The sequence below is a fragment of the Dasypus novemcinctus genome, chromosome 17 (genome assembly GCF_030445035.2).
Source record: "Dasypus novemcinctus isolate mDasNov1 chromosome 17, mDasNov1.1.hap2, whole genome shotgun sequence".
NCBI classification, from domain to species: domain Eukaryota; kingdom Metazoa; phylum Chordata; class Mammalia; order Cingulata; family Dasypodidae; genus Dasypus; species Dasypus novemcinctus.
In genome coordinates, this window is record NC_080689.1 from 31164656 (window position 1) to 31189254 (window position 24599).

Sequence of the window (24599 nt, forward strand, 5' to 3'; positions counted from 1 at the left end):
GGACACCCCTGCGTGGCAGGGCACTCCTTGCGCGCATCAGCACTGCGCATGGCCAGCTCCACACGGGTCAAGGAGGCCCGGGGTTTGAACCGCGGACCTCCCATATGGTAGACGGATGCCCTAACCACTGGGCCAAAGTCCGTTTCCCCCCATTTTCTCTTTACACTCTCATTCTATGGTCACAGTTTTTTGGTATCAGAAGAGCAATCCGATTAAACTGGCCCCACTATTTCAACCCTAGACCTACCCAAAGAGATTCTGATCCATTAGGTGTGGGATGGATTCCAAAACTCTTTTATTTTTACCAATCTTTATTTTCAATAAACATTCTGGGTAATCCTGAGGTTTAGCCAGGTTTGGCAGCCACTAGAATAAGTGATCAAGGGATTTTATTTTAGTAAGGCCAATGGGGAGAGATTTCGCAAGGGGTACCTTCCCATGGCCCCTGGAAACACGGTGGGGCCCTCTTCCTTCCCACGGGAAGGGTGGCGTTCCTCCAGTGCAGCTCTAGTGGGAGGGGGTGGGGGAAGTGCCAGCTGTGTCCTCTCCTGCAGCTGTTCTGGTCCCATGGCCTAGTGGAAATCACTGTGAAGTTCATTCTCCACAGCTCCAGAGCTGAGCCAGGTGGCTACTGGCTGGAGGAGCAGACCCCACCTGGCAAGAGGCCTCCGTGAGCCAAGGAAACATGCCCACCCAATTCCACTCAGCACAAGGCTTCCCCAAATCCTGCCTTCCTGGGCCAACAAGTGCCTTTTGTCCTAAATCAATTCATTCCCCCCTGCCCCCAACTGGGAGACTTACCCTGTTTGGCACCAGGAAGCACCCAACGCTTGCCTTTCTGCGTGTACACACGGGGCCGTTGGGCTTTGGGAGGCGCTGGGGGCTGGTCCCACATCAGCCTGGCGACACCCGACAGCTGCTTGGAAAACTATGAGTGGAGGAGGAGAAGAGTAAAGCTGTAGATGAGGACTAGCACAGCCTCTGCAACTCTCACGCGTCCCTGCAAAGACAGTGGTGGGGGAGGTGCTTTCCCTGCCTCAGGTCCCAACCTTTCTACTAGTTACAAGGACATGCAGAAACCCGGGTTTGGCCTGAGGAAGGGGGAAGGCCCCGGATGAGCCCGCGGGTCCATGGCCAAGGACACGGGGCTGTCGGCGTGGGAGGGAGGGGCCCAGTCTCTGGATCTGGTCCATGGTCAGGAGGAAATGGTTTTCACTGAAAAACAAAGTTGAAAAACAGTTTACTAAAGGGAAGAGAAAGAGGAAAGAGGAAAAAAAACACACAAAACCTCAAACTGTCTGATCATCAAAATCACCTGGGAAACTGGTTAAACATACAGACTCCAAAACTTGTTCCAAGTCAATAAAATATTATTCTTGGTGGTTCTGGGTTTCTTTTCCCTATGGCTGAAAAATGTAGATGCCAACTAACAATGCTTGGAAGACCCCCGGATGGGTGTGTGCTGGAGGTGAGGGGAAGCAGCACCTTATGGAAGGAATAGAATGGATTACGTCTCTAATTTTTCCATTGCGCATGGGGAAGGAGGGAGAGAAGGAGACATATGGGGCTCAAGGGGGGGAAACGTCCTTAAAAGCCACTTGTTTCCCACCAGCCTGGGTCTTCCTCTAGCCAAACCTACCCCTTTCTCATTCACGTTTCCTGAGCGAATTGTCTCCACTCGCGCCCTCCGTGTCCTCCTCTCCTCCCCTCCCACCCTCAGCCCCTTGCCATCTGTGATAGACTGCAGAATGGCCCCCAGATTTCCACATCCTTATCCGCAGAAGCTGTGAGCTGTTACTTTCTATGTGCAAATTAAAGATCTTGAGATGGGGAGATGATTCTGGATTAGCCAGGTGGGCGGGACCTACTCACAGGGTCTCTGCTAAGAGGGGGCAGGAGCCCAAAGAGAAGGCGGTGATGTGATGACAGACGCTGGAGCGCTGCTCTGAGGATGGAGGGGACGGGGCCACAAGCCAAGGGAGGCAGGAGGCCACGAGAAGCTGAGCAAGGAAAGGAAAGGGATTGTGCCCTGGAGCCACCAGAGGGAACCAGCCCTGTGGACACCTTGACTTTAGCCCAGGGAAAATGCTTTTGGATTCTGAACTCCAGGACTGTAAAAAAATACATTTCTTTGGCGGTCACTTGTTACAGCAGCTGCAGGCAACTCACGCACCAGCTCGGAGGTCTATCCTGCCCACCCCACCCACCTGCCCTCAGCAAGGTCTCCAGGGACCAAACCTTCCTTGTCTTGACCTCTTGCCAATATTTGCTATTTTCCCCATCTCTCTCCCTTAAATCCTCCACACTGGTGTTCTTGCCGCCTCCTGGGCTCTCCCTGTCCGCCTCCTTCCAGCTCTTTCCCTCCCCTGCCTCCAACATAGCCCTGTGTCTTGGGTTGCCTCTGAGCCCTCTTCTCTCACTCTCTACTCTCTGGTGTAGCAGTCTGATATGGTTATGAATTCCAAAAATAGATATTGGGTTATGTTTGTAATCTAGTCTGCACCTGGGCATGATTAAGTTATGATTAGGGCTTTGATTGGGCCACATCATTAAGGGCATGGCCAAGGGCAGAGTTGGGGGTTTTTGATGTTGGAGTTTTGATGCTGGAGTTCGATGCTGAAGCCTTAAGCTGGAGCCCTGGGAAGTAAGCTCACAGAGGAAACAGAAGCAAGCCCCAGGAAGAGAGAAACGCTGAGCCCAGGAAGAAGCAAGACCCTGGAAGGGAGGAACCCAGGAAGCCTGAACCCTCACAGACATTGGCAGCCATCTTCTCCAACACGTGAAAATAGACTTTGGTGAGGGAAGGAACTTATGCTTTATGGCCTGGTATCTGTAAGTTCCTACCCCAAATAAATACCCTTTATAAAAACCAGCCAATTTCTGGTATTTTGCATCAGCACCCCTTTGGCTGGTCACCTCACTTCCCAGGGATGATCCCAAATCAAGCCCTGGTGCTCCACACCCCAATGCCCAACTGCCAGGAGGGCCCCCACACTCCTTTCTCAGCCAGTGGGTACTTCTGTCTCAGTGTGTTTCCTGCCTTCCCCGCCAGCTGAAATCTTGCTCTCCTGTTCATCCCTCCGGACCCAGCTAGACATCACCTCCTCCAGGAAGTCCGCCCTGTCTGCCACACCACATGTTTGTTAACTGTACCCATGGGCCAGCCCCACTGGATTGTAAGCCCCGTGGCAGCGGCACTCATCACCTAGTCAACGCCACAGCCCTGAGCGTGGTGGAAGTGCAGCTCTGGACCGTGCCCTCCTCACCTGGCCGAGATGAGAGGACTGGAGGCTGTCCCCGGCCTCTGCCATGCTCTCGTCTCTTGGCCCACACCAGGCTGCCACGGGTGCGGTCCCCTTGCCTTACAGGTCCAACGCAACAGCTGTCAAGGGGCCTGCGTGGGGCTTGTGTCCTGTGCGGCCTCCCCCGCGCTGCTGGACTTGGCAGAACTCCTGGCCTCTCTGGGCCTTGGTTACCCTTCCGAGGAGGGAAGAGGTGGTCCCTGCCCGTACGGCCCCAGGAAGGCCATGAGGACGGGGCTGAAGGGAAAATGCTCATCAGAGAAGCTCTGGAGCAGGCTTGGGGCTCGGACCCCCGAAGCACCGGGGGCCCCCAGTGGGTTCTGCCTGGGCTTCGCACTGACCACCAGGCCCAGGACAGCGCCTGGGCCCTCCCTGAGGTCCCTCTGCTTGGCTCACCGCCGGCTCCTCCAGGACACCGGGGGCGTTTCTGGGGCGCTGAGGGAAGCAGCCAGGCCCGGCTCGGCACCATCGGGGCTGCCGCCTCGGCCTCTGCCAGGACGCCAAAGTCAGGCAGGAAGGTGGGCCGCGCCCCCAGAACCTTCTGTGGGCCCCAGACATGCGCAAATGTGGTAAAGCACTGCCCCATTGCTGTTTTTGATACGAATACAATTGAACAAGAATGCATTGATCCCAGGTACCAAGGACTTTGCAGGCCCTCGTGGCCTTTGCCGTGAATTCTATGTCTAGAAATTCATCCTAAAGAAATAATCAGAGATGTATGCAGAGAGGTATGTGCAAGAATGCTTACTAAATTAGTATTTATAATAGCAAGCAATGTGGAAACAGTCTAAATGTCCCAAAATAGGAGATGGGTGTGCCATACAATGGGATACTATGCTGCCATTTTAAATGATATTTTCAAAGGTTATTTTAGTGCCCGGGGAAAATTATGATAGGCAATTTATGTGGAAAACAAATTAGGACTATAGACACATATACACACACATTAACCCGATATTATTTAAATGTGTGCGCACATACGTGTGTGTGTGTTGTGTGCCAAATGCAGTTATCTCAATTGGAATGATTATGGGGTATTTTTTTTAAGATTTATTTGTGTATGTATTTATTTATTTATTTCTCTCCTCTCTCCCCACCCGAGTTGTCTGCTCTCTGTGTCCATTCACTATGTGTTCTTCTGTGACCACTTCTATCCTTATCAGCAGCACGGGAATCTGTGTTTCTTTTTGTTGTGTCATCTTGTGTGTCAGCTTTCCGTGTGCGCAGCGCTATTCCTGGGCAGGCTGCACTTTCTTTCGTGCTGGGCGGCTTTCCTTACGGGGCTCACTCCTTGTGCGTGGAGCTCCCCTATGCAGGGGACACCCCTGCATGGCAGGGCACTCCTTGCGCACATCAGCACTGCACATGGGCCAGCTCCACACGGGTCAAGGAGGCCCAGGGTTTGAACCGCAGACCTCCCATGTGGTAGGCGGACGCCCTATCCATTGGGCCAAGTCCGCTTCCTGATTATGGGGTATTTTTATTTTATTCTCTATGCTTTTCTAGAGTTTTCTTTTTTTTTTTTTTTACAGTGAGTCTATATTTACATTAAAATTTTTAGTTGCTTTTAGTTTTTTTGAGGGAGTAATTCATTGATTACATATCATGCCTCCATTGGGGCAGAAATTTGGAGGGAGTGGTGTTAAGAAAAGCTTTGGAAAATCAAGCAAATACATTCACTCTCCAAGTGTGGATGCTTCCTGGGTCCTGAGGGCCCTTTTATAAGAGCAATTCCTTTGAAGTGAGTGCTTTGGCGTGGTGGTGCTTTGAGGTTTGAGTTGAAGGTAAGAGCACTCTCCCCGTACATCATGAGTGAGTCCCACCTGAAAGGAGAGGCCATTCTCAAGACCAGGTACCTGGGGAAGAAATGGGTCTTCCCAAGTGGAAAGTGGTCCTGGGGAGAAGGAGCGCAGGATTAAGATGGGAAAGAAGACTCTGTGTGAGGTGTCTGTCCCCTCACGGACTTCCATGGAGGATGTGAGGGGACGGGGAGCTTTAGAAGGGAGGCTGTGAAGTAGAACTAGACAGCCTCTGCCTTAGGAAGCCTGACTGGTTTATAGTTCTCTTGGTCACTATGTTTATACTAATGTTGTCTTCCCTTAGGATTTATGTATTAGTTTCTCCAGCTGCTATAACAAATACCATACAATGTGTTGGCTTAACAATAGGAATTTATCAGCTCACCATTTCAGTGGCTGGGAGGCTTACTTTCTCTCAGCGTCACTACCGTCTGACTGGCTGGCAACCTTTGGGGCTCCTTGGCTTTTCCGTCACTTTTATTATTTTTCCCTCATGTATAAAATAAGTACATGGTTATTCTAGAATAAGAGTTAAAAATCCAAATAAACAAAATCAATGTAGAAGCATAGAAAAAAGAAAAAATCTATAATTACCAATTACCTTACAACTAGTCAGTGTTTAGGGGGTATATCCTTCCAACACCTTTAATGAATTGATGTACTTTTTCATTGTATTATTTTATATACTGATCAACTTTTTATTTTTATTTACTATACTATAAACTTATTTCTGTGGCATTAAATGTCCTTTTACAACATCATCTTTCAAAGGCTTCATTTTATTTTATTTTCTGGATTTTTCATAATTTAACCAATTGTCTCTTGGTGGACCTTTAGGTTGCTTTGTTTTTCAAGCTTCTTAATAATACAGCAAAGAACAACCTTGTAGCTAAATCTTTACAATGCCATGCGTATTCCCATAGAATAAGTTCTAGCAGAGGACTCCCTGAATTAAGGAACACTAGGTTTTGTTTTACCTGGGCACGTGACATCCCCTTCCACCTCTTTCTCTGAATGTTTTTTGCAGGGGAGAGAGGACAGCAGGCAGAGTGAGGCAATGGCAGCTTAGCAGCAACCTGGGCCTCTGAGATACTCTGGAGGTCCTAGCGCTGAGCCCGCACGCCCCGCGCCAGAGGCTCCCCGGTCCCCAAGGCTGCACCTTCCCCGCAGCCCAAACCGTCCTGCTCTCCCCTTCCCAGCAGGCCCCCAGGCTGGCGCACCCAGGAGAATGAATTACAGCTCCTGGTTGGTTGAACAGAGGCCATTTGTCTTGGGCTCTGGAATCCTGATTAGATAAAATTGGGGCAGAGAACACTGATTTATTTAAGGTATTTCTGGGCGAGCCCTGGCCATTGGGGTTCACCTTTTCCAGAGTTTGAGGGAGGAGGAGCAACCAGTCCTGAGGGTTCACCCCTCGCAGGTCAGAGTGGGGCCCCAACTTCTCAACAGCCTCCCAAACCCTGCCTCACACCCTCCGGCCCGGGAGACTTTAGGCATCCCCTTGGCATCATACAGCTGAGCCTGGCAGCAAGGATTCTGCCCCCCAGGGAAGGAACTGAGGCATCCAACACTGGCCCAAATCTCACCTCCCGTGAGAGGAGAACCTCTCTGACCCCCATTCTTGGGCTCTGGACACCTCTCTGGTGCAGGGCCCTGGAGTCCCCATCTCTGGGGCTTTATCCTTTGTTTTGAGGCTTAAGCTCTGCAAATGGCTCCTGCAGACCCCTTGAAGTTCCAGTGTTCTCTTTTTTTTAAAGATTTATTTTTATTTATTTCTCCCCCCCCACCCCATTCTCCCCCATTCCCCCGTTATCTGCTCTCTGTGTCCATTTGCTGTGGGTTCTTCTGTGTCTGCCTGGATTCTCATTAGGCGGTTCTGGGAACCGATCCTGGGAACTTCCAGTGTGGGAGAGAGGTGATTACTCTCTTGCGCCACCTCATCTCCCTGTTCTGCTCTGTCTTCTTATTTTCTCTCTTCTTTGTCTCTTGCTGCATCATCGTGCTGCACCAGCTCTCTGCTTCAGCCGGCACTCCTGCACTGGGCAGCTTTCCCACGCTGGGCGGCATTCCCACGCAGGGCGGCACTCCCGCACAGGGCCGCATTCCCATGTAGACCGGCACTCTGTGGGGGCCGGCACGCCACGTGGGCCAGCTTACCCTCCCCAGGAGGCCCTGGTCATCGAACCCTGGGCCTCCTATATGGCAGATGGGAGCCCAACTGGTTGAGCCACATCCGTTTCCCCCGGTGTTCTCTTGTCCGCACACCTCCTAACCCCACCTGCTGCCCATCCTACATGTGTTCTCATCTAAGCTCTTCAGGATGGTGTTTTTGGGCGTGTGCTATAGGTCAGAGGTTCCCAAACCCCACCAGTCACCAGGGGAGCTTTGTGGTCATGCCTCTCGCCCAGAGACAGATTCTGTAGGTCTGGCGGGAGGCCCAGGAACCTGTATTTTCACCAAGAATGATCCTCCCGGCTCTTGCCGGGGTCTTGTCTTCCTATCCCTCATCTCCACTGATGTGGGGGAGGGGGCACGTGTCCCTGAGGGCAGAGCAGGCCTGAAGCAGGCCCAGGGATGGGGAGCAGGACAGGGGGACGGGGCTGCTTCCCCAGGTAACCTGAGTTCAGGAGGCTTGGCAGCGCAGCTGGCTTCTCCCGGCAGTCAGACTTGGCCAGAGCAACCTGAGCGGCCGCACAAAGCGGTCCTCACAGCCTCTCTGGCCGCCAGCCCCCAGAGCTGGCTGGCTTGCGGGGGCATGCACAGGCACGCCTCTGGCCGGGCCGGGCCTGGAGGGGTTTGTGGCCGGGAGAATCAAAGAGGCCGTCCTCAGCTCCCGCAGACACTTCCTCTGGACGGCTCCGGTAACAGCACACCCAGGTCCAAGGAGAAAGGGCTTCTGTGGGCCAGAGGTGGGCCTGCGCAGGCAGAGGCCCACACACCCACTTCTGTTCTGACACGGCCCCCTGCCCGGGCCTCAGGACGCCCGAGCCAGCGAAAGAGACTCAGGTGGGCCAAACCCTGTCGCGCTGCCCTCCTCCCCACATGGCTCCATCCGGGGCCTCTGAGGCCGGGGGTAGGTGGTGCAAAGAGCCGGGGGTCCCTGTGGGCAGAGAGCCCGCCGACGCCCTGCTCAGTTCCAGCCATGCCTGACTTCTGGACTTTTGACAATAAAAGCAATTTATTAAAGGTACAGCAAAATGTATTCCCCATCTCAGGGAATGGCAGCTCCATCCTTCAGGGGCTCGGGCCAGAGCCTTGGAGTCCCCTCGCCTCTCCTTGCCTTGGACCCCATGTCCTTTCTCTCAGCGCATGCTGTCAGCTCTACTCGCAGACCCGGCCGCCTCTCACCAAGATCATTGCAAGAATCTTCTACCCAGGGTCCCTGCTCCACGGGGGAGCTGACAGGGCCCCACTGAGTTGGCTGTTGAGAGGGGCAGGGCCTACCCCAGCTAAAGCAAACCTAGTGGGCCCATATGTGTTCAGGATCCTTCCGCCCAGATTAGATTTCATGTTGGTTCTTCTTATCAGTAAAAACAGCTCATTAGTCATAGGACAGAATGAGATTTCTTTAGTCTATCTTTAGGAGGTATCTCAAAGGCCCCAAATTCTTTGTCAGATCTCACACCCCAGTGAGGGGTTTGCAAAATCTACCATCTGGGAAGCGGACGTGGCTCAACTGATAGAGTGTCCGCCTACCACATGGGAGGTCCAGGGTTCAAACCCAGGGCCTCCTGATCCATGTGATAAGCTGGCCCATACACAGTGCTGATGTTCGCAAGGAGTGCCGTGCCACGCAGGGGCGGCCTCCACGTAAGGGAGCCCCACGCACAAAGAGTGCACCCCGTAAGGAAAGCCGCCCAGCGCGAGAAAAGCAGAGCCTGCCCAGGAGTGGCGCCGCACACATGGAGAGCTGACACAGCAAGATGACACAACAAAAAGAGACACAGATTCCTGGTGCCAGCAAGAATGCAAGTGGACACAGAGGAACACACAGCAAATGGACACAAGAGAGCAGACAACAGGGGGTGGGGGGAGAGAAATAAATAAATCTTTAAAAAAAATTTACCATCCTCATAAGGACTCATCTCTGGCGATGGTACTTTGGGGTGACCCAAAGTGAGACTCTCTACACCCTCCTCAGCCATCTGGGAGCCCCGAAGTTGCTGAGACTAGGGCCAGCAGAGCCCCGACACGGCAAGGCCCTGCTTGGAATCAGCTGGGGCTTGGCCCTGCAGCAGAGCCACATGGTGAATGGCATGGGAGAGCGGGGCCCCAGGCCTGTGGGGACACTGTCCCCCTCCGCCATGCTGTCAGCAGGAGAGGGACTGTTCCAGAAGCTTGCGGCAGGACCCATCCTTCTACGGGATCCCAGGCTCAGAGCCGGAGGACATGGGCAGAAAGTTTTCCCTTGGGCTGAGGTGTGTATTTGTGTGTGGTTACACACCCTGCTCCCCCAGCCCCTCCAACCTGCAGGCATCAGTAACCAGGCTCAGCCTTGCCCTGCCCGCCCTCCTACCCCGGCCCCACCTCATTCAAGGCCAAGACCTACAGTGGGCCTCAGAGGGCAGCTCTCACGCCCTTCTCCAGACGTGCTTTTGCCGAGCCTTGGTTTCCCGGCCTCCTCCACCGGGCTGGATTCTCTGCTGTAGCTGAGCAGCCTCCAAACCAGGGCCAGGAGGAATCAGGCCACCTTGTCTGAGTGAGTACTTGAAGCTCAGACAGGAGAAGGCACCAAGCCCATGCCACACAGCAGGTACACGGCAGGAGGCGGATGGGAATCCAGAGCTGCCTTTCAGCCATGGCCAGGCCTGCTGAGGAAGAGGAGGGGACCAGGGAAAGGAGGAGGAGCAGACAGCTGGTCAGGCTGGAGGGCAGGACCCGGCAGCTCTCACCACCCCTCACCTAACCCAGAGCCTGGCCCTAGCCTGCTCCCTGCCAGCCGTGGACCCCCCAGGGCTGCCAGAGGTGTTTCCCTTTTGTCATCTAGTGTCCATCCCCCTGTACTTCTCTCCTTCTCTTGGTCGCTGCTTTTGCCGGCTCCAGGCAAGGCAGTGAGGCCAATGGGGAGGACAGGGTTCCTGCCAGACTCAGCCGGACTCACTTCCTGCCAGTCAGGTGCCCCTCCCATCACCAGCCTGCCTAGAAAGCCCCCACCCCAAAACAGGGCCCTCCCCCCTCCCCATACCTCTCTCACCCCTGACTCAGCCCATAAATTACCTGGAGATGGTCGCTGACTAAGGCAGGAAGCCCGGAGCCCCCGTCCCCGCCCGGGCCTCAGCCCCACAGCTGGCTCTCATTCCAGCGTGCCTCGGCCCCCCTCCCCTCAGGAAATTCCTGGAAAATATCAGGCTTCTTAAAGGGGAGATCTTCTAACCGCCGCCCCAGCAGGGAGGGGAACCGGCAGCCTCATCCATCATCCTGCCGCCCGCCCCTCCTCCCCCAGCCTGGGTGTGTGTGGGGGGCTGAGCAAGGAGGTGTCAGTCCCCATAAAGTGACAGGCACGTAGCCGTCGAGAGCCAGCGTGGGGTGGGGCTGTCAGGGCCAGTCTAGAACAGAGGGAGGGGGTGCCCTGCGCAAAGGCGGGGAGGAGGGACAGCATGGGGGCCGGGGGGTGAAGAGTAACCAGCCTGGAGAGGGCCAGGAAGGGAGCCTGGACTGGTGAGGCCAGAGAGCCCGGCCGTGGATCCCCAAACCAAAGACCTGTGAGACTCCTGGGGGCTTGAGAGCGTAGGGGCGGCTGTGGGAGGTGACACAGGGGTGGCTGACAGGGCTGAGTCTGGGCAGAGAGGGCCAGCGCACCCCAAGGAGCTCTGGTCACTGCGGCCTCCTTGAACTCTCCTGGGCTCCAGGGGCCTGCGCTCCACAGATGGCAGAGGCTCCTGCCCTCAAGGAACCTGGTCTGAGGGAAGAGACACGGCCATGGCCCCGGGGAAGCCGCAATCAGATGGAAACCCCAGTCTAAGGAGAGAGACTCCCCAAGCCCGTCCTCTCTCCTCCAGGTCCCGGCGTGCCCTTGGACCCTTTCTTCGGAAGTCCCGTTAGTTTGTGAGGAAAAGGCCAGTTCAGTTCTCAGAGAAAACGCCTCTTTTTTTGGCTGCTTCCCTTCAGACAAAAAAAACTTTTTCAAGTACAAAAACTCCTGCCAGGCTTTCCCCCCAGGAAGGATGGTGTGGTGATGTGGCTGTTGCTATAGCAACAGAGTCACCGAGAAGCGAAACAAAGTCCGCGAGCTGACCCCTGGCTCCTCTGTCCCTCAGCACCCCCCGGGGGGGGGGCCTGTCTTTCCCTCCCCCAGCCTCAGCGACGGGCACCCAGCCAGGGTCTGCTGAGGGTCCAGCATGTGTCCCCCTTTCCCAAGAGAAGCAATTCCATGGTGGAGAGTGAGGGAGAGGTGGGCATGGAGACAGAGAGGAAGGCAGGGACGGAGCGGCTCCTACAACGAAACAGGAAAGGAGGTGGAGGAGCAGAGAAAACAGGAAATTCCTTGAAAGCAAGAGCTGGGCTGAGGTTCCTGAGCGTCTCCTCAGCTCTGGAGCTGGCAAAGCTGCTTAGTAGATGGGTTTTCCCCAGGCAGGTGGTCCTTAGCCCCAATCTGGACTAAGCACCTCCTTAAGATGGCATAGTCCTCAGGCTGCATGTTGCCCCCCCCCCCACGCCATCCCAGACACGGATCTACCCTGTCCACCCTTCTCTCCCAGCACCCAGTGCCGGGCTGTTAAAATTCAAGAGAAAGAGGCAGGGACCTGGGGCTCGAGGAGACTAGACGGGCCCCCCATGGGATTTGGGCTCTGGGGGGGAGCTCACCCCTCCTTTCCGGCCCACTGGAGGGGCTCTGTCCTGTCGAGGTGGGGAAGGGGTCCTGCTTTAGACTAGGGCAGGGCTGGCCTGTCAGAGCTGACCCCCTGCCCTCTGTGGAGGCCCGGACGGGGGAGAGACTTAGCCGGCCTCTGCCCCGAGAGGTGGTGGGTCCACCAGTGGGCGCATCTGGTGAGGGGGAAGCCCACATCTGGCCTCACTGCCACCGGTCCAGCCGTTTCCAGAAGTAAGAAGAGGAAAGAGAGGTCCGGGCAGCCTCGCCAGTTGTCAGGAAGGGGGTCTCCAAGTGGGAACCAGGGTTTCTAAAGCTCTCACAGGCAGGAGGAGCTCTGGGGCCTCGAGCCTGGTCCAGCCAGAGGAGTCAGGAAGGACCCACCAATGGTCCTGGGGATCCCCGCGTCCAGGCTGGGCCAGGCCACATTTGTCTCTGCAGTTGGAAACAGAAAGGAATGGCCTGGAAACTGCTGGGCTCCCCTGCATGAGAGAAGGCTAAAGCTCATACGCACCCAGAGGCTTTATTGCCTGCCCCCCATTTTTTATGTCTAGGCCTTGAAGGGGAGACAGCAAAATATCATTGCTCTTACTAAAGTGCACTTGGCCAGTGCATGCAGTGCAGCTCCAGTCTAGAAGGATTCTCCTCCATACGACAGGTGGATCTGCGGAACTCAGCACAGCAGCCACCCTCTGAGAGACTCCCAGGACACAGTGTAAATATTACAGCCTCAACAGAATTGGAAAAGACTCAATTCACTTTGGTTAATCCACTGTTCCTCCAACTTATTTGACCACCAACCTTTTTTTCTTGAGACACCTAATCATGAAGGAGAGTTCCCAGAAACACATTTTTGGGAAGAGCTGTGTTAAAGTTCTGGTTGTGTGCTTTTCTAGCTTTGTTCTGGCCAAAGTGCCCCAGGGTTGGAATAAGGAAAAAGGGGAAATTGAGTCAGCTGAGCTCCATGTCCCCATTCCACCCCCGCCCACCCCAATTCAACAGGCAGGTCCTCTTTTATTCTGCTTTAAATGGGCTTCCATCAATAAATTTTTATTTTATGAAAGGACTCTGCGGCTAAAACTAAGCTTGAGAGCCATTACTTTATGGTTCCGACATGAAGGAAAAGAAAAGAATAGGCAGAATTAGAAAAAATCTAGGGGGAAGCAGATGGGGCTCAAGTGATAGGGCCTCCGCCTACCACAGGGAAGGACCCAGGCCCAGTCCCTGGGGCCTCCTGGTGAAAAAGGAGAAGAGAAAGTGTGCCTGCACGGCAAGCCAGTGCCCACGTGGCGAGCCGAGTGCCCACGTGGGTGCCCGTGTGGCGAGCCGAGTGCCCACGTGGGTGCCCGTGTGGTGAGCCAGTGCCCATGCAGCAAGTCAGCACCTATGTGGCGAACCTAGTGCCCACGCAACAAGCCAAGTGCCCACGCGGAAAGCCAGTCCTGGTGCAAGTGAGCCACACAGCAAGATGATGACACAGCGAAAGAGACATGAAGGGGAGGATCAAGGTGAAGCGCAGCAGAGACCAGGAACGGAGGTGGCACAATTGACAGGGAACCTCTCTCCACATCAGAAGTCCCCTGGATTGAATCCCAGTGAACCACAGAGGAGAAAGACAAGAAGAGAAAACAAAACGAGAAATAGATACAGAAGGTCATACAGCAAACGGACACAGACAGCAAAAACAGCAGTGTGGGGGTGGGGACAGGGAAGAAAAAGTAAATTTTAAAAAGAATCTAGAAATGAAAAAGGGTAGGTGAAATAAAAAATGCAATGGATTCAGTGGAATAGGGTCCCAGGAAATCACCCAGTGCGTATATCCCAGAACAATTGGACCAGGTGTTTATATCCCCATTTTACAGTTGGGAGTTGAGCTACCCGCCCAGGGCTCTAACTAGAGCTTCTCACTGGGTGTCTTGTCATCTTTCCCTAGCATCTCTATTAGGAGAAGGCTCCTGTCCTCAGGAAGGCAAATCTTACCCTCCTAAGAATCCCTCATGAGATCACCCCAAGACGCAGTGTGGGAGTGCAGGCACCTGCGGTCAGGGCTGTAGGGGTCAGAAGAGAAGGATTTGGGGGAACAAGGGGGACCAGGAAGGCTTCTTCTTGAGATCTGGAATTGCACCACGATCTGTCCCAACGCCTGCCAGGATACTTCCCTATGAAAACTCACATCCTTCTTCAATTCATGAGAATTCCCAGCCCTGGTCTCTCTGAGCATTGCTTCTCATTCTTTCCACTCTTCTGGAATTCTATGTGACACATGTTGGACCTTCTCATTTTATTCTCCGTATTTCTCAAACCCTTGTTCCTATTTTCCACCAATTTACCTCTTGGTGCTGCATTTTAGATGACTTTTCTGTTCTCATTTTCCAGCTTTGTGTAACCCACTGAGGTTTTTATTCTTAACCTCTATTGTTTTTTAAATTTTGAAGTTCCACAGTCTGACTTCTTGAAGTCAAAATCCAAGAATTCTAGCCTATAGCCTGAGTCGACAAATGCTCAGTGGTCAGGCTCGGTCTTCCCAGCCTGAGTCCTGTGTGGAAGCTTCCAGCACCTAGCAGCCTCGGCCAGCGCTGCTGGTCCCCTCCAGTAACTCTGGGCCCGCACAAATATTCCCATGCTCTCTCTGTGCTTCAAGGCAAATTAGCTAAAAGAACAGGGTGTGGGGGGTGCAGAACTAAGGGGTACAAGGAAACGCTAGGGGAAAACACGAGCTACTGTTTTTGAAATGCTATCCTGCCATCCCACCATGGATAGTAGATACCACCAGTACCATAATCATGGTCATCATTATTATTCCACCACCTTTCACATCAGCTCGGGAATGCCCCAGCCCTCTCTAAACCCTGGCTTTCTCCCCCCAGGCTGCCCTCATCAGTTGCCTTTGAAGTTTGATGTTTTTCCTCCTCAGTCCCCGCAGCTTCCCCTCCCCACAATCCACCTTCTCCTTCCCTTTTCTCTGGGGCAGATCCAAGTTGGCATGGGCTGGGCCAGGATAGCAGCAGCACGATGACAGCAGAGGGCCCCGGCGAGGGCACGGGAAGCGCACGACATTATGGGCAGAGAGACCGGAAAAGGGGAGCAGGAAGCACGGCAGCTGGACGGCAGACACATCCGCTCCCGGCCCTGCCCTGGAAGCAGCTTGGCGGTTGGTGGAAATCAGCCTGTTTCTCTTGGATGGTGCCTCCTGGGCACCATCCATCCAACAGCTATTTACTGGACACCTACTAGGTTCCCGGCCCTGGGCCAGGAACAGCCCTGCCCCTCGGGACTGTCCCTTCCACTCTGCAAAAACACATTCACGGCGGTGGCCTCCCGGCTCCCAGCAGCCATGGGTGGCAGGACGGGCTTGTCCCTCCTGGACAAGTCAGAAACTCAGGCTCGGAAGGTGAGGACTCCTGCACCAGCGGAAGCGGGTCCTCACTCTCCCCTCTGACCCTCTCGCCTGGAGGAGACGGAAGCAAAGGACCTGGTTCCCTTTCCCACACATTTTCCTTCAGGATTCATTTGGTTGGCTCCAGAGTTTTTGGGGGTTCTCCTGACTGTGAACAGGCTGGTCTGTCAGTTAATTATCATTTTTCTTAAACCTTTTCCTTGGCTGCCACAGATGAACTTTTTCTAAAGGGGGGTAAAAAGCCCCAAACCCATCATGGAAAGTCCTCGACTTTCCAGTGAAAAGCCCTCAGGAATTTTTTCCTACTCTGCTGAAGTGGGGAAAAGGTCCGAAAATTTGACAAGCAATTTTGCCTGGAGACTGCAAGCCGCAAGCTCTTCAATCAGACCCCGTGAGTTGGCAGCTGGGTTTCCGCCGGCTTCCAGGCCCTTTTCTGCTTGTCTGGATGGAACAGGGTGTGTAAAGCAGACCACAGAAATTCCTGATTTCCTCCTGCAAGAGCAAGCCGCAGAAAATATACCAGCCCCTTGGCTCTCATTTTTTGGTGTAGCTCCACAGCAAACCACCTGAAACCCTGCTGTCGCCTCACACCATCGCCAGTCCGTGACTAAGGCCAGTGCGTCACGGAGCAAGGACAACACCGGTTTACCTGGGACACACACATGATGCACACGTGTCCCACATCCGCCCCACCCCTATTCTGTGCTGTGTGTTTACTATTACAATATGCACACTGCAGATAGCCCACAGTCCTGACACCTGAGCACAGACATACACCTCCATGTTCCACAGACACACCTACTGCTTCACCCTCACACACTAGACACACACACATTCATACCGCAATTACACTACACGAACATACACCTTGGCATCGACGTGAGTTAGGCGCATATACTGCATTGACAAACACACACACACAAATACACATACATTGCAAACATACTCCATTTTCTTTTCTTTTTTTTTAAAGATTTTATTTTTATTTATTTAATTCCCCTCCCCTCTCCCGGTTGTCTGTTTTCTGTGTCTTTTTGCTGCATCTTGTTTCTTTGTCCACTTCTGTTGTCGTCAGCGGCACGGGAAGTGTGGGCGGCACCATTCCTGGGCAGGCTGCTCCCTCCTTCGCGCTGGGCGGCTCTCCTTATGGGTGCACTCCTTGCGCGTGGGGGCTCCCCTACGCGGGGGACACCCCTGTGTAGCACAGCACTCCTTGCGCGCATCAGCACTGCGCATGGGCCAGCTCCACGCGGGTCAAGGAGGCCCGGGGCTTGAACCGCGGGCCTCCCATGTGGTAGACGGACGCCCTAACCACTGGGCCAAAGTCCGTTTCCCCATACTCCATTTTCTGACGAAAGTTAGCAAGGCTTTAGTCTCTAAATTCAATTATATAACAAATCAACTTCTCTTGGTCTGTTCTTTTCTTTCTTGACAAGACTTACGGATATTTTTCGGTTTCAGAAAATAAACAACAGCCAAAAAAAACCCTTTTTAATAGCTATAATAACTTTCTGATTTTATTAGCTAAAAATCTTCATATTAGCTATAAATAAATGCAGCTGGGCAGAAATTTCTTAAAATGCTAGAAAATAAATGGATCAAGAACTCAAATTTGGGGATGTTTGCCTTCTGCCTTCTTCCTCACGCAACCTTTGGCTGTGCCTTCGTCTCTGCAAGGCCGGGCATCGCATGCTTGGAGACATCTGCCTCCCGTGGAAATGCACAGCCCTGCGAGGGTGCACCTAAGCGTCATCACAAAGGTGGGGAGGAGGCCCTTTTAGAGAGGGTTGGTCCTCCCCTCACCCCTTGCCCATTGGTAGAACACAGGATGTCCTGAGGATGTTAGGAAGATGGGCTATAGGAGGCACATGAGCCACCAACCTCCCTCTCTGGCCACAGCAGACATTAATCGATCGCAGAAATCTGTCCCTTCAAGCCTGCACTTGGCTTCACAATCCTCCACATGGCCCTCTACCCTTACTGGTTAATCGGGGCTTGCAAGTGAGTCGGCAGCTCTTTATTATATGGCGAGGATGAGGAAACTGAGGCCCAGAAAGGAGTGACTTGTGGGAGGTCACACAGCACCATCCAAGCTACTCAGCCAAAACAAGATGACTGTCACAGAGCCCTCTGCTCGGCTTTGTGTCCCCGCAAGTGTGGCCTGGCTGGGAGCTGAAGAAGAAGGGTCCCAGGGAAGAGTGGCCAGGCCTGAGTCTCCCAAGGTGCACTGAGCCCCCGTGTCCCAGTCTAAGCCCTGCCCACCCTCGTTGGCAGAAGCCGAGGGCCCCTGCTGTCTCAGACGCAGCCTCTGGCCTCCAGAATCAAGGCGTGTGGGGGTCATCCCTCTGGCGTGCTCCCCCCTTCTCTCCCCTCTGTGGCAGACCCCCCCTCTTCCCAACAGCCTCCCCAGCTGCACCAGGGCTCGCCAAGTGCCCCTCCCTGTAATTGCTTCACCTGGCACGCAGATATCTGTCAGAGCTGGCACCCAGCGCCAGGCTGGGTCCCACCACCAGAGCAGGAGTGCCCTCGTGCCAGCCAGGCCTCTGCTCAAGCTGGGCCTCTTCACCTTCTCCATGCGCCTCCCAACCATCCTCCAAGGCCCATCTCAGATGTCACCCTGCCTCTCCCCCGGGGCACAGATGTGCCTCGCTCTAATCCACCAGAACTACGCTTCTGGCATTTTCCCACAGCCCTGATCAAGTCCCACTTGGTGTTGTCATCAGGGGTACTGGTGTCCTTAGCGTCATGGTTTCGAACTTCTAACAACCACAGCACCCTTCTCTAACAGATGCCCTCCCACCAAGCCCCCAATTTCCCAGCAACCCCGGCAGCTTGGGGGTTGCTCACCCCCACCGGCAGCTCCGCTGCCAGGCCTTGCGGATCCTCCTCTGTGCCCCTGCTTCTGGCACGTTATCGGTGCTGAGGACACATCTGTGCCCCATCCTCTGGGCTTCTTAGCTGATCCCGCTCCCACGGGCTCGCTGCCTGGCCTCTGGGCACTCCCTCACGGGGCAACCTGCCCCTCAGGGCAACAGCTGCTGCAGACAGCACTATACCCCCAGCCCTGTCGCGGAGCCAGCTGGACACAGCACCCCCACCTGTGCCGCTGCTTCAGCCTGGGGTGGGCACTGCCGCTGCCAGGGACATTCTTTCTGGCAAGGGGGAGGGACATCTGCCGTGAGAGCTGCAAGGCAAGGAGGTGGGGTAATGGGAACCTCCGCTTTTGAGTCACATCACACCCAGACAGACAGATGCTTACACAGACAGACAGACGTGCCAGCATGCCTGCTCATCACACACTCATGCAGATACCCCCACCCAATTCCACACCACACCATGGCGCCCCACACCGCCGCCTCCACCAGGGCCAATCCGTGGTGGAAGACGCCGAAGTCGCTTCAGATGGCGAAGGGAGAACAGACAGCAATTGGAGGCAGAACTGGAGAAACTGCGCCTTTACCAGTGGGAAAAAGCTCGCAGCCTATTGTGTTTTTTTGTTTGTTTGGTTTGGTTTTGTCTTTATTTATTTTTTTAATGTTACATTCAAAAACTATGAGGTCCCCATATACCCCCGCCCCCCCCCTCACCCCACTCCTCCCCCCATAACAACAACCTCCTCCTTCATCATGAGACATTCGTTGCGCTTGGTGAATACATCTCTGAGCACCGCTGCACCTCATGGTCAGTGGTCCACACCATAGCCCACACTCTCCCACGTTCCACCCAGTGGGCCATGGGAGAACATACAATGTCCGGTAACTGTCCCCGCAGCACCACCCAGGACAACTCCAAGTCCCGAAGATGCCCCCACATACATCTCTTCCTCCCACTCCCTACCCCCAGCAGCCACCATGGCCACTTCCTCCACACCAATGCCACATTTTCTTCGATTACGCAGCCTGTTGTTTCCATCCCGGCTCAGAGCCGGGGACTTGAAGGACTGTTTTTATCTTCTCTGGACCCTGGAGCCCAAAGCCCAGAGCTCAACCCAGTCAGCCTCACAAACCGACACATGCGCACACGATGGCGAAAACGTTGCCCGGGATGTGGGAAGCCTGGGCTCTCCAGGCTCAGCCAGGACCAGCTGTGTGACCTTGGACAAGTCCCTTGACTTTTCAGCTTCCAGGTCTCTCTGCAAAGGGCAGCTCCTACGTCCTTTCCTCTTTGAAATTATGAAGTGCGGGCAGAGGCTGGGGCTCAGGGCCAGAAGAAGGAGCAGGGCTGGGGGTGGATGAGATGGGAACCTAGCTAGAAAGGAGGGTCCTCTGAGTGTCGGGTTTCGGAATTACAGGGTACATCTTAGCCCCGTGAAGATTTCCAAGAGAGAAGACAGGTGGGAGGGAGACGGAGGCTGCAGTGCGAGAGAGGATGGGGGGCACAGCTGGAGCACCGCTGGGCAGGGGTCCCGGCCCCTCCCTCCCACCACACCTAGGCTAAGAGGCTGCTTCCTAGGGGAAGCTCGCACCCCCTCAGGCCCCAGCTTGGGTGAGCCGCTCCAGCAGCGCCTCCAGTGGCTCGTCCCTGTCTGAGAAGCGGGCGCTGAGGCTGGGCACGATGATGCAAGGAAATCTCCGTGGGAGGGGCGGAGGTGGGCGCCGATGCGGCGATGTCAGCAATCGCCGTGATCGTTGCGCCTATTGTTCCACCTCTCTGCTCTGTATTTCCAAGTACCTGTCCGCCCCCATCCGAGGCTGAGGACTTCCTGAGGTGAGGACTCCATCTGCTGTGTTCATTGCTCTACCCGAAATGCCACGGTGCCGGGCATGCAGCAGGTGGCAGAACCAATCTACCCGTTGGAGGCTGTCTGAGGAGTGCGTTTTGGGAGGGGGCAGAGGGGGCCTCAAGCTGCTGGCCTCAGCCTTTCCTAGCCCCTACTCTGCAGGCGCCGCCCCCCCCCCCCCAGGACTCCCCGGCTGCACCCAAGGCAGGGAGGGCGGGGCCACAGCAGATCCCTCTCCTGGGCCAGTCCCGTGGGTCCTCTGGCTTGAGACCTCTAGAGCCCTAAGTCCCTTTCCTGTGCTTGGATTCCAGAGACCCTCCCGGCACCCCTGGCCCCTTCCCTGGACTTATAGACCCCTCAGGATGCTGCCTGGTGACTCAGCTGGGCTCATTGCAGAGCCAGGACCACCGTGGGGGCAGGCAGAGTGGCAGGGTGGGTGCCGCCATCCCCACCCGGATGGACTGGACAACGTCATGTGGGCAACGATAACACAGAGTCGCCCCAAGGCGCGGCTCACCGGCCTGTTCGCTGTCGCATTGTTTTTAAGTGTTTCCTCTGTGCCAGGGCCCTGCTACTGGCATGGCAGGCATGCCCTCCTTTTATCTTTGCAGCCACCCTGTTAGGAACCATTTTTATCACTGTTTTAAAGACAACACACCAAGGCTCAGAAAGGTTAACTGCCCTGCCCAAGGCCACTCAGTAAGTGATAAGCTCAAGACTCGAACCCAGGATCACCTGACAACAAAGTCTATACTGTGTGTCCACAACGGCAACGGCAAGCATGCCTGAGAGGGTTGGAGGCTCTCGAGCAATTTATCAACATGTTTCAAATAACCTGCTGCCTTGGTTCTGCCAGCATGGCAGACTTTAACATCCCCACCTTACAGTCGATGAAACTAAGACTTGGAGAGGACGACTGATTTTCCCAAGGTCACCCTTCCAGGAAGTGACAGGATCAGGATTTGAACCCCAGGCTGAGTCCAAATCACACGCTTCTGCCCTCTGCCAAGATTCTCACTCAAGGAAAAGAGGGCAAGAAACAGCCTCCCTGCCACACCCCGGCTCGTGGCAGCCCAGGGCCAGCCCGCTGGGCCCTTGGGAGTCCTCGCCGAAGAGGCAGGATGGGCCATTGAGAGGGATGGCCAGGGCTCGGCTCGCGGGGCGGTGGGGGGAGGTAGAGCCAAGCTCTATGGCCTGGGTGTAACAACCTCAGCCCAGGCTCCCTGCAGCTGGGAGGGGAGGACTCTGTCCCTCGAGATAGGGCAAATGCACTCCCCCCCATCCCTCTTTTTGCCCACAGTTCCTCCGCCCCTCTTGCCCAGGCTGGCACAGCTCACCAGAGCTCTCCTCTGGGCTTTCCAAGGTTTTCCTTCCCCAAACTGCTGGGACAGGTGAGGTCGTAGTCATGTAGGAAGGGAGAATGTTAGACACCAGTAGGGGTGGGGGGGGGGGGAGAGAGGAAGTAGGGGAAAGAAAGGGCAGAGGGAAGGAGGAAGGGAGGGGGGCGGGAATTGTTGGCAACTCCATGGCCTAGAAATAACTCCTCACGTCTTGGTGTATCACCTTCCAACTTGTACACGTGCAAATAAATACAAAAACAAAACAAACCCCAGAAAACACGCAAAAACTATGTTCCTTTCCATATAAAAATAAATTATAATGTCTATGGAGTTCTGTTTTTTGTTGGTTTTTGTTTTGTTTTGTTTTGGGGGAGCCAACCTTTATTAGGTACCTAATATGTGCTCAGTCACAGTGCTAAGCAATTTGTGGGTTCTCCTTTCTGCCCCTTGTAACAGCCTTATGAAGCCTGATCCCCAATTTCCTGATAGACAAATTGATTCAAAATAATAGTAAGTACCTTGTCTAGGTTTTCACAGTTGAAATGTCCATTTTCCCTTATCATTTCCTCCTGATTTCAAAATTATATCTTGACTAGGAATTTACTTCTCACCCCCCAGGATCTTTGAAATGCAGTTTTTGTGATCCTTTTTATCGGAAAAGATGCCTCTTGGGTAAGCTGACTTTTACTGCTTAACAACCCACCCCAAAACTTAGTGATTTGAGATAAGTGTTTATTGGCCCCTGGTTCTGTGGGCTGGGCTCCGCTGGGTGGGTCTTCGGGTGGTCTCACCTGGGCTCACAGGTGCAGCTACAGCCAGCGGGTGGGCCAGCTGGGCACATGCTCCGGGACGCCCCCACTGCCTGGGCTTGGACCTGGCTGTCTTTGGTCATCTGCTGGGATAAGGGAGCTGATGGGCCACAGGTCTCTGGCAGGCGAGCCTGGGCTTGTGCATATGGCGGTAACTGCAGCTTCCCTAGAGTGGAAGCTCTTTCAAGCTGCGGCTTTCTTCACATCTGCTAACAGCCCATTGGCCAAAGCAAGTCACGAGTCAAGCCCAGATGAAGGGGTGGGAAGATAACCCCACCTCCTAAGAGCCGTCATGTTGGGAAGGGGTGCGCGCGCCGGGATGGGAGGAATGATTGCTGCCATTTTGCTAACAATCGCCTGAACTTTTTTTGGTTCCTCTCCACCTGCTGTCTTAGAGAATTTTACTGCTAGACCGCAGAACTAAGATTCTAGTCTTAGCTCTGTCTCATGTGACTCTGGATACACCATTTGCCCTTGTCAACTGACTTTTTTTTAGGAGGTACCAGGGATTGAACATGCAACCTCATACGTGGGAAGAAGATGCTCAACCACTGAGCCACACCTGCTTCCCTGTCAACTGACTGTTGAATCAGAGTTGGAAGGACTCTTAATGGGCAGCTCTTCAAAATGCCATGCCATAGAGGACCCTCGGTACACTCTGACAAGGGCCATCTTGCTTCTTTTTGTTTCTCTTTGGGATAATCAATATTAGACCCCGTGCATGTGATACACCTTCACATCCTTAAACAGAGCTGGCTCTAAGTTTTTTTTCCCAGATCAATAGCCCAAATTTCTTCAATTTTCCATTTTATATAACTTACAGGCTATTTTGTCTAATCACGCTCTTCTGGACCCACTACATTTTTTCAGTCATTCAAAATGTAGTACCAAGAGCTATGATATTTGGTTTCCTAATCAAGGTACAATTGAGTTATTTCTTGTATCTATACAATGGATTCTATGTTCTTTGAATCCTTTCCAAAGAATATTATTCTGTATAAACTCCACATACTAGGTCAGCTGATTATGAGATACACTGGCATGTGAAAAAGTGATTAGCATCACTAGTCAGTAGGGAAATGTAACTCAAAACCACAAGGAGATACCACTTTATACCCACTAGGATGTCTAGAATCAGAAAGTCAGATATCGATAAGGGGTGGCAAGGATGTGGAGAAATTGGGACCCTCATACACTGCAGTGGGAATATAAAATGGTGCAGCTGCTTTGAAAAACAGCCTGGCAGTTCTTCAAATAGTTAGACATAGAGTTACCATAAGATCCAGCAATTCCACTCCTAGGTATATACCTTCCAGAATGAAACATGACCACACAAAAAATTATACATGAATGTTTATAGCAGTATTATTCATAACAGCCAAGAGATGGAAACAATCCAAATGTCCATCAACTGACAGAGAAATTGTAATATGTACATACAGTGGGATACTATTCAGCCATAAAAAGGAATGAAGTGTTGATACGTGCTACAATACAACATGGAAGCACTATGCCAACTGAAAGAAGACAATCACAAAGACCACACATTTTATGATTCCAGAAGGTTACTGCATCCTCTTCCTAGTCAAGACCTCCCTGTCCCTACAGGCCACCATTTGACTTCTATCATATTAGATTAGTTTTGCCTGTTCTAGATTTCCATATAAATGGGATCATGTATGCATATATTATGTGTTCCTTGGTATTTGACTTCTTTTTTTCAATATAATGTATTTCGAGAATCATCCACATGGCTGCCTGTATCAGTAGTTCTTTTATTATTGTGGTTGCATAGATTTCTATCATATAAATATACCACAGTTTGTTAATGCATTTTCCTATTGACATCGATTTAGAAATGCAGATTAAAACCACAGTGCCACACCTTTCCTCCTCCACCAGAAGAGCCCAAATGAAACAGGCTGATGATAGTAAGTGTCGGAGACAATGGTGGAGCGACCAGAGTTCTTATAAACTGCTGGTAGGAGTTTATAAAATGGAACAGTCACTGCTTTGTAGCGTCAACTCAAGTTGAACGTTCACATACCCTTTGACCCAGCAATTCCATTTAGGTATCTACCCAAGAGGCAGGCGTGCTTATGCCCCACCAAGACATGTTCCAGAACGTTCACGGCAGCTGCTCCGATAACGCCATCGGTGTGTAGATGGCTGCCAAGCTCTCCATTGTGTGCATGTGCCAATCTCCCACTGACTGGTATCAGTTCTAAGCAAAGCTGAGATAAGCGTCCTCACACACACGCCTTTTGTGAACTTACTATTATTTCCTGAGGATCAATTCCCAGAAGTCTGATTGTTGAGTCAGAAGGCTTGTACGCTTTGAGGGCTTGGGATCGACGTTGCTAAACTGCCCCCAGAGGGTTGCACCAGCTCCCCCTCCCACTGCGCCTGTGTGCCTGTGGCGAC

The 24599-nt window shown here is 53.4% G+C and overlaps 1 long non-coding RNA gene across 2 annotated transcripts; it reads right to left on the bottom strand.

Moving 5' to 3' along the window:
- Positions 1-277: 277 nt before the first annotated feature.
- LOC105746687 (uncharacterized) lies at positions 278-24599 on the bottom strand. 2 transcript variants are annotated; one of them, XR_009181125.2, is made up of 4 exons: positions 24452-24599; positions 1050-1215; positions 802-928; positions 278-654 (listed from the first exon to the last, which is right to left on the bottom strand). It is a non-coding gene; the product is annotated as an uncharacterized lncRNA (long non-coding RNA). The 2 variants fall into 2 exon arrangements; XR_009181124.2 differs by having other exon boundaries at positions 802-1215.